Below are 10,473 nucleotides of genomic sequence, written 5' to 3'. Positions count from 1 at the left end.
CCAAAGTCACAGAAAATAATTACTAAGTTTCATTAAAATATTTGGAAATATTATACCATTGAATGAATGTGCAAAATCTGCATTTTCACAGATGGAATGTAATAGTTATCAGTTTTATACTTAGGCATAGGAGGTCATGAGTTACTTTTTTACCATCACCAAATGTGTTTATGGACTCACACTTGTATTCCAAGTTAAAACAAACAAAACCTTCCATGCATGCAGAACGCTGAATGCAGAGTCAAGTCAATTCAGTGCTCTTGGTGTATATTCCCTTTGTGTTTCAAAGCTAGCAACAGTAAAATATATGTGAATTTCAGATTTATGACATTTTGTGCTTGTTTTTCTTACAGGTGAGATGCACTTTTTACAATAAAAAGGTGACTTTTTTTTTTTCTGTAGAAACTGCTAAGGAAATCTGATGGCTCATTAGAGACACTGTTTTCTCATCATAAACATTTCCTCTCATTACTGAGAAAACTGCCACTAATCAAATGTGTTTCTGACGCACTACAAAAGGATTTGGCATTAAATTTCAAGATAATGGTTGTTAAGTGCAGCTTGTTTCATTCTTAGTCTTCATTTTAGTCTGTTATTGCTTTATTCTTTTTCTGTACCCTGGAAAATGTGCAGCATTGTCCATTACAGAGTGTACGACAGAAATATGAATCAAACCTGTTTACGTATGATTTTGATTTTGGGGAGCGGAATTACTTCTCAAACAATCAGACTTAATAACTGCTACAGAAACAAAATGCAAAGTTGGTTTGTTTTTTCATTTTAAAAAATGCTGGTTGAATCACATCAAAATCTCAAGACAATTCCAAGATGAACTGACTCTGAGAGTAAATGACCTCTTCATCTCGGTGATAAAGTTCCAGCCAAAATATTCTCTCGGTCTGAGACGTGATTCATTAGAAATATGTGCATGGTGTGGAGCTCTACTTTCTATCTGGCAGAGTCCAGCCTGCAGACTGATAAGAAGCAAATGCAAATGTCCTGATAAGAACTGAATGCAAATATTTATGATATGATATTCCCTGGGAATTATGTGCAGATAAAACAAAGTGTATTATTTTCCCGCTTCTCTTTCAGGTTTGCCAAAATGCCCTTTTTCGCTTTCGGAATTTGCATTTCTTCAAAATTGATTCGGCTTGCGTATTATGTTAAGCTATTTGTTTGCTAAGGATGGTAATTAGTTACTGTAATTACAGCAATGACAGTTGCTAAATTGTTTTTAAAGCATTACAGTGAGCCTGTGCCAGAAGATTGCAGTATTTTTTTGGATTTAAGCAGAGGCTGGAAAAACTCCCACTCTAAGGCCAGCATGGGATTTTCAACTACAAAGCTGCTTTTCCTGATTGAAATATTTTTTTAAGAAATCATTAATTTGCATTGATTGTAAGTACTAACTTTAAATTTTGGTTTATTCACAGATCACAGAAATATTAGTGATAGTGGGCCCTGTGGGAAAGGAGATACAAGGGGGACTCCCATCGTAAATAAAAGTGAAAGCTGATAGCAGAGGAAAAATGGTATAACTATTACTCTGAGCCTGTTAATTAAACTCTTTAGCTTAGTTTTTAGATAAATTAAAAACAATTTAAAAATGCCTGATTGAAAGTCATTCCTGAACTTTTCTGAGGTGCTCAGAGCTAAGTAAGAAACTCAGAAACAACTATATTCACTAAGCCCTTACCATAGAGCACTTTCTGCATTAAGACAGAGCAGAAAAAGGAAATGGACAGCTCTTCCAAATGAACTCACTAAGTCACAAAGTCAAATAAAGGTTTTTTCCTTGGTGTCTTGACGCAGTAGTCATTGCTTTTCCATTTCTATTTAAAGACTAACACTGGACACTTGCATTCAGAGTATGTCCAGGGTGAATATTTAGTGATAATGCCAGAAAGCTCAAAGTTTCATCCTTTCCTCCTTCCCCCTAGCATTTCCTCCAAAGGAGTTATTGTCACAGCAGGAAGAGTGTGCAGCTCAGCAGTGGAAGAGCCCCAGGCATCATAGCATGAGCTCTTCCTCTTCCAAGACATGTGGTCTCGGGAGATTAGCTGGTGTGTGTGTGGGAACCCTAAGGCTTTCACCCATCTCTTCATTCTGTTCCTCCTTCCACTCCACCCCCGTATAATCTCATTCCCCACAGTTTATAGGAATAGACATAATCACTGCACTTTTCTTCTTTCAGAGAAAAGGCAGCCTCCTTTGAGGCTACAGTTCAGCTCTGTAACTAGGAAGAAGAACACCTGTAACCCACCTTCCACCACCTTCATCTCTCTCTTAGATGCCAATTCACCTAAAGCCCTAATACCTGAAATGCTGGGATTTATTTTAAAATTCCTTCCAGCCCCAAAACCAGTCTTTTTTGATTGTTCTTCGCCATATCTTGATTCCTTTTCTTACCAGTCCCATTTCACCTGCCCATCTGTTGCAGATGACCAACATACAGTCCCCACAAGCAACACACACCACTGTGTTTGCGCATGTGGAGCATTCACTTCTGACAAACCTGCTGCCACTGTATTTAAACCAACAGGACAGAATGAAAGCAAAATTTGCTTCATGGTTTGCAGGCCTCTGTTTTCATTTTGACACAGAGTCAGTATTTCAAAGGTACATTGTGCTTTGCAGTATCATTTATCTAGTTTCAGTTAATAGGCATTTCCTGATGATTAACTAAATATCCAGCTCTTATCCCAGAACACTAGCTTGAATTAGCTATTTTCTTTGTGCTAACCCAAAATTCCATTATTCTCATGATATAGAAGTCTTACATCTATTTGGGAAAAAAAAAAAAATCTGTTCTGTATTGTATTCATGAAGTAGCTAAAGATCCAGAGAAATGCAAGTCCCATGATATTACCATTCGACACAGGGGAATCTTGGCATTTCTAATCACTAGGGAATAGCACGCTAACAGCTCATGAGAAACACATGGTGTGACATTCTGAGGTCACTTTTCTATCCCGTATATAAACTTACAATAGTGGATTTTGACTGAGCAGTATTGGATCAAAGAACAACTTCAGGAAACATAAGTTAAGATTCAAATATCAGCTAAGTGATTGCTTAGTTACAGAAAGAAAAACATCTCTCCTGAAGTGAGAGAGTTTTCTTGTCCTGAGTTTCAAAGGCTTATTCTTTACAAAGTTTATTAGCTTATATTTGGATTATACTCTTCACTTTGAAACTCCTACAAAGGATTTACTTCCAAGGCCCTAAACTAGCTACATAGACAATATATCAGGATATAACAGCCCCATTTGCCAGAAACGGTTTTGTATCTAATTTATACTTGTATTTGGATGATAGTGTTTTTAGAGAAGGATGAGAGATATCTTTAACCATTAATTTGGATGAAATTTTAAATGGCATTTTCATTTTAAAATGGAAAATAAGTTGACAGTGTGAGCATGTAAGGTATGTCATAAACTATCCTCAGAATCTCTATTAAAGGAGTTATGAGAGATGAATACAAAACCCCTAATTACTCATTAGGCTTTTCAACAACTCATAAGTACTGATAATTCATTAATTAGCACATCTGGCAAATATTTAGTATCATTTATTGACCATTTACAAATCAATACATCAGATCTAATCAGGTGAATGAGAACTGTTCATATATTGTCATGTTTCTTATGGAAAGTGAGTTGCTACCTACTTTGGGTTTCTGAGAGCAATACAATAGCAGATTATATTTAAATTTAACTTACATAATAAAGTAGTAAATATATTTGATTACTGCAGAGTAAGCATGAATGTAAAAATGATGTTCTTACCTCTATAATGACTTCCTTCTGTTCTGTGTATATATATATACACACAATATTATCATTTACATTATGCATGCAGAACCTTAAACTGTACTGCTTGTGAGTTTAGCAGATATCATACAGCTAGATGCATAGTGAGATGCATGTGAAAATATGCAATGCAAAGAACAGAACAGTGATATACATATTTGCATAAACACACAAAACACAGCAATCTACTTCTTGAAATCAGGACCAAGGCTGTGAAAACAGGCATTGGTCCAACGCAGAGGTTAGCACAGCAGGTTATAAAGGACATATGAAGAGTATATATTGCCAGCTTGATTTTAGAGTTAAATCGGTTTTGCAAAACACTGGGATAACAGATTGGTGTCTGCTTTATTTGTCCCTGGGTTACAGGAGAGCAACTGGGTCAGGGGAGAGCCCTGGAGGGAGGGGAACATTGCACTATCTCAGCATCTGAGGGGCTCTCAGAGAAACTATTTCTGAAATCCGGCGTGGGTGGGAACGAAAAGCAAAGGGACTCATCGAGAGGATTTGGGAGTCTTGGGAAGGACTACTGGAAGAGCAGGGGAGAAATGCACAGCTAGCAGTTTGAGGTGATGGACAAAGAAAAAGCTCAGGGACAAAAAAAGAGGGGTGTGTAGAACTGGTGTGATCCAGCTGACAGTTTCTGAGTGGCCTGAACCAAGCAGCAAGCAAAGACAGACCTGTGAGGACTCAGAGGGTTGTAGTAAAGGGCTTTCTTCCCTGCTTGTGACTTCTGTGCACTTTGACCTGATTACTTTGCTTTTCTCTATATAAGAATTTATTAATTACTCTAGTTTAGATAACAATAAAACCTGGGATTTTGAATTAAAAGTCTTTGTTTTGCATAGGAGTTGTCACTTGCAGTGAATAAAATGTAGGCAGATGCCTCTCACTCCTTTCTTGGGTTTTTGGGGGTATTTTTGTTTTGTTTCATTTGGTGCTTTTTAGTTTTGATTTGGGGTTTGTTTTGGTTTGGTGTTTTTTTGTTAGTCTTTTTTTTTCCTTAAGAGCTTCATCTCTTGGAATCAAGAAATAACAGAAATCCATTCATTAAAAAGGAGTTCCCAGACACGCAGAGTCTAAAAAAAATCTTGAAATTCACCCAAATGAAACCAAAAAGCTCAGAACAAAAAAAAAAAAAATTACAATGTCGGGGAAAAAAAGCCCTTAGCTGTATCCTTTTTTTAAATCGTGTTATTTTTAAACTAGTCTCAGGTTTTTTGCAAACTTGGGGTTGCTAATGCTTTGACTGTTCTACTCTGTGCTGTCTAGGGACTGTGAATACAAAACATCACAATACCATGTGAAGAAGTTTTACACTCCCTGCATAATAAAGAAAATGATTCAACAGATTTCTCTGATGTGATGCGTTGTTTCAGGTACCGTCTTCCTGTGTGCATCCTGGCAAATGATAGGGATTAAAATCCCATACAGCATTTAATTAACAACAGTGCTCTGGCTACAATAAAAGTTTAACAGATAGATACAATGCTTAGAAATGGGTGTTTGTTTTCTAGCTTGATATACATAAAAGGGATTAAGTTAATAAATTATTGCAAACCTCTCACTTGACCAAGGCCAATAGACTGATGATCCTAACTACTGTTGACTTTCTTCTAAATCAAAGATAGAAAAAAAAAAAATCAACACTTAAGTGTGAATTTCTGTGTTCTTATTATATTCTAAAGAGAAAATAAGAATGTCTTGACTCTGCCTAGGTGTTTGGAGTTGGCTATGCTTTTGCTAATAGTGCTTCTTCTTGCATTTCTGTCAGTGCCTTGCACAGGTTTGCTGGAACTGATGATCTATCAGGGAGGACTGAAAAAAAAGAGTTATGAAGTGTGGGTCATTATCAGTGAACAACCTGTCGTCAGCCCCATGGTGAGCCAGTGACTGGACGCAGCTGTGATGGGGACAGAGTGGGGAGAAGACTGTAGAGACACTTGGGATCATTTCTCCAACTAGGGCAGGTCACACTAATGGGATCTGAATGGGGAGGAAGGCATACCTCCCCTGCACACACAGTAAATCCGCCACTGACTCTCTTATAAGTCAGAGCACTGTTACATTACTGCCTGAGGTGCTAAGTCCTCAACTCTTAAAATCTTGTATGTTGTATAATGTCTATTTCAGACTTCTACACCAAATTTGAACTATACATAATTTGGCAGGAATTTTCCACCTGAAGTCTTCTTTTTTTCTGCTCAGACAATCTTTCAAATTATCAGTTTAGATGTTTTTCTCACATCGAACTCAGCTTTAAAGTGTGATTGTACTGCCGTTCTCCATCATGTAACATGGAACAAGCATCCTGCACTGGAAGATGCCAAAGGAATAGCTACAGCCTTTTACCTCTAAAAGTCTTAATATCTCTTTTTTATGAAAAATGCATACTTTGTAAAAGTTTGTTGAGTATGATGAGTTCTCATTAATACACAAAAAGAATTTCAGTAGACTGGAGCAGGCTGTTAGCACACACACAGATCTGCCAGATTCAGTGACTGGGGCAGTACTGCCTTGGCCACGTGGACTGGAGAGATTTCAGGTGCCCTGCCAGCTGTCTACAACTTAAAGCTGCCTATACCCCCGGCTCATGATGAAGCTTGAATCTCTGTAACAGCCAGGAGAGTGGAAGCTCTGTAGTACTCAATTTGAATTGTGAGTTTCTAGACTTCTATCCTTCCAGCTTTGAGACAAGGGACTTCCCTGAATCAGGGGACTTCCCCAGAATAATGCAGACATTTCAGACAAGTCAGGTTTCTTCACTTAAGCCCTATTAGTGAAAGACACCTTCAGAGTCTTTTGACTGGGGACAGTGTGATGAGTTCCCAGGAACTGGGATACCTGGCTTCTCCATTTTTTTTCTTGGAAAATGTAATAAAACATAACAACTTACAAAAAAACCCCAAGTGACCATTTTCTAAACACATAGTAGATCTTGGCTTTAGATGAGTTAAGTCACTATTTAAGGTCTATTAATTAGATCCCCATTAACTATGAGGGGAGCTTAGGCACTTTAGGGCCCATATGAGTCCTGAATTTAGGTGTCTTAACATAGAGCTGACACCCCTAAGAATAAGTTACATCAGCAGTGTGTAGATATTTACTACTAGTTCCCCTTGGTGCAACACCTATTTCAAATCACATAAGGGGGAATTGACAAAACAACCTACACTTCACAGCTGCATCTAACCATTTGATAGAAAATAAACTGCCTGATTTGCCTCTTTGAAAGATTTTCAGTTGTTAGTATAAGAAAAAATTGTGGTAAAATAGAGTCACTTACTAATGAATTGTCTAAAGAAAAATTGTGATAGTTCTTTTGATGGTGGTATACAAGTATAAGAAATGTACATTTATTTTAACTTACCTCTCTAACCTTAAGAGTGTTAACTTCATGTTGTGCATTGTCTTAATGTGCAATAATGAAGACATATCTAAATAGGATAAACCAAACAAACTCAGGTACTGGTAACAATTCAGTTATGGAAGAGTTACCTAATATATCCTGTTTTTCTACAGTTTGTCGAGTAGTTATATCCTTACAGTTTTACAATTACTTATGATTAGGATTGTGCTACAAATACAAGTATCATTTGTCAGTGTACAAAACACATCACAATTTAAGGAATGAAGATAACCTTTCTGATTTAGATACACAAATAAATGTATCCAAATCTGATATTTGAGGAACTCTGAAACATCTGTGATGTGTCGAAACAAACCAAGTTGTTGCTGTCACGAGTTAGAAGATGGTCTGTTGTGCTCCATTAGAGGATAAAGGTGTCCTAACCACAAGTCCTAAAATAGTCTCAAACGCCATCAAAAGAAATTCATTCAGTCCAGGTGCACCTCTTTTCCAATGAAGTTTTGATGGTAGATGATAGATGGTAAATATAAATTAGCTGTACTGGATCAAAGACCAGCTGTAATGATGGGGAGAGAAGAATGGCTGCATTCATCATATCATAAAGCAGAGAGAGACATGAAATGGTACAAGTTAAGCTGAGCTGAGTATATGTGAAGAGGAGAAAAAGAAAAGGAAAACTAAGATGTAGAAGAGAGATTCTGAAATCAGTATCCATATCTTAAAAAATATTATTACAGAAATGTGAAAAAGCTTTTATTTTCCAAAAGGTCTCTGCAGATCATTTAAGATAATTACATTTTCCTTGTGCTGAAGCCTCTAAAATTATTGTGAAAAGAGATTGTAATCCTAGTTTGGTTTTGAATTGTTGCATGTTTTAATATTAACATTAACTTTTTATCAAAATATAAAATCAAAATAGAAGCTATAAATAATCTTAAGTTTTGTTACAAAAGAAATATGTTTATAGATGAAAATACATATATTCCATAATTAGAAAAACATATAGACTGTGGAAATTTAAGCATTCAGGATTTCTCTGTGTAAAACTGTTTGGATTTGCGTGATATTATACTGGAAGGGGAAAAAAAATCAAATGGGTAATTTTTCTGATCTGAAAATTATGTAACACAGATAAATAATCCCAAACTGCTCAAGATGCAGTTGAAAACAGAACATGGACTGTTTCCTGCTCTTCTCACAGCCTTCATTCATCTTTTGTCATTAATTCCCTTTTTGCAAGAATTTACCTCTTTTGACAAAAGCTTTACTCCCTCTCCAAGTGCTTAATGACTCAGATTTGTTGTTCAGAACTATCGGCATTAAGATCCAGCCTCTGAATTTCATTGGGCCTATGGCCACAGGCCTCAGAACTGGAAGAACACTGAGGATGTAAAGAGGAATCAAAATTGCTCAAGGCAATGCTTGGCCCCTTGTTGGATACCAAAGGCTGAAAAGAACGTGATATTTTTCTCTAACACTCAGAACTAACCAGAGAACTTTGTTTTATATGGTTAGGACTTGCTTATGTTTGCACTGTCTAGTCACAAAAAACGCACCAAATATAACAATTATTGATTAACACAGAAAGTCAGTCTTTCTTCCTTTTCTGCACACGTGAATGTTGCTAGGGTTCATAGGATGATTGAGGCACAACTACGGAAGGTTTTACTAAGTTTGTGTTTCGTCAGCCTTTGCAGCAGGAACCGTCTGTGTTTATATACCACTTACAAAAGTGAGGTCCTGGCTTATCCTAAAATTTAAAATTAGGTCAAATAATTAAAACAGCAATAATAGTCATGACAGTGCTAATAACAACCCATCAGGATCACAGACAGCTACATTATAGCACACTTGATGATATTTCAATTGATGTTTCAAATGCTCTTTGAAGCATTTGAAAGCTCCACTGGTTTTACGCAGTATTTCTTTGGCCTTTCTTTAAGAGCTGTGCTGAATTCATAGGACACTATGAATCTAAAATGAATAGATAATTCACTTTCACGCTTATACAAAACAGTTCAACACACAGTAAAGTCACTGAAGGTTTCACTTGCAGATTTCTTTGTTATTATGTCTTCATTACGAAGAAGCTCTGCTGGTTGACTTACCTGTACCAAAGAAAAGACTGGTTCTACCCAGGACCTTGGACCTGTGAGCTACCTCATAGACCATCCAATAATAATTGACATATTAAACAAACCAGAAGTATTCCACACTTCTTTAACGTGAGCAAGTGTTGAAAAAAACACAAAACAGATTTGTTCATTTGTCCCTTTTGACAGCAGAGAATTAGACAAAAGATTAACCCTGCTCCTGATTACCTAGTTAGCAAATAAATGTATTGGTTCCTCTGATGAACTATTCAAGCCTACCTGGAAACAGTGCAAAACGATGTTCATGGTACGACATGCTTATGGACTGACTGTATTTCCCAGGTTCATGAAAGATTTCTACCATGAAATAGATGTTGTAAGGCTTTACTTGAATTTCCTTAAAAAAATATGGGGGAAATTTTGCCACATATCAAGTATTTTGCTATATTGTTGTGGTTTACTACAGTGTGGCTGAAGTAACGAAACATGAAGAGGGTTTTTTTAATAGCTAAAGTACCTAGAGTATTAGATATACTCTAACACAGTAGAGATAAACTTCATGTGTCTAATATGATGTGAAATATTTTCCCCATCAAGTGAATTTGATTGAAGTTAAATCAGTAACATCATTTTGATAGGTGCAGACTTAGGCCCTAATTCAAACAAAAGAGTAATAACATGCCGAGGCTTCATGTGGCTTGTTGTGCTCTACATACCTTGTTCATGTCCTGCTTCCTCATAAAATGAGTCAAGCTGTACCTATCTGGTGTTTCTTCATTTCTTTTAACCATTGCCTTTGACAACACTGATGCAACTGCTTCCTTCGAAAATAAATGTTCAAAAGTGCCTTCAAAAGTGTAAATGAAGCAAGATTTGTGAATGACTCGAAGAGAGGCTGTGCACCTGAAAGTGTGCCTGTTTTTCTAGCTACACATTACCTTTTCTTAAAAGTTTTGTCTTTTATGGGCTAGAATGTGTTTATATATGCACATGGACATAGATTCTGTTCTCTATTGTCATTGTCTCAGGAACTCTGTATTTTCTCCTCAGCTCTCACACTGATATAAGGTCTTAATCCTAGTTGTCTCTTTCACAGCTTTTCCCATAAGAGTGTGGATAAAAAAAGGTAGCTTTTTTTTTCTGTATTTGGCAACGCTTTGTTTATATGGAAGCATCTTGGAGCTCCAGACAATTG

Source organism: Pipra filicauda, unplaced genomic scaffold, assembly GCF_003945595.2.
Source record: "Pipra filicauda isolate LSUMZ 115617 unplaced genomic scaffold, ASM394559v2 scaffold57_size4234018_pilon, whole genome shotgun sequence".
Lineage (NCBI taxonomy): Eukaryota > Metazoa > Chordata > Aves > Passeriformes > Pipridae > Pipra > Pipra filicauda.
The sequence above is the reverse complement of the archived record's forward strand: the minus strand, read 5'-3'. Positions refer to the sequence as shown.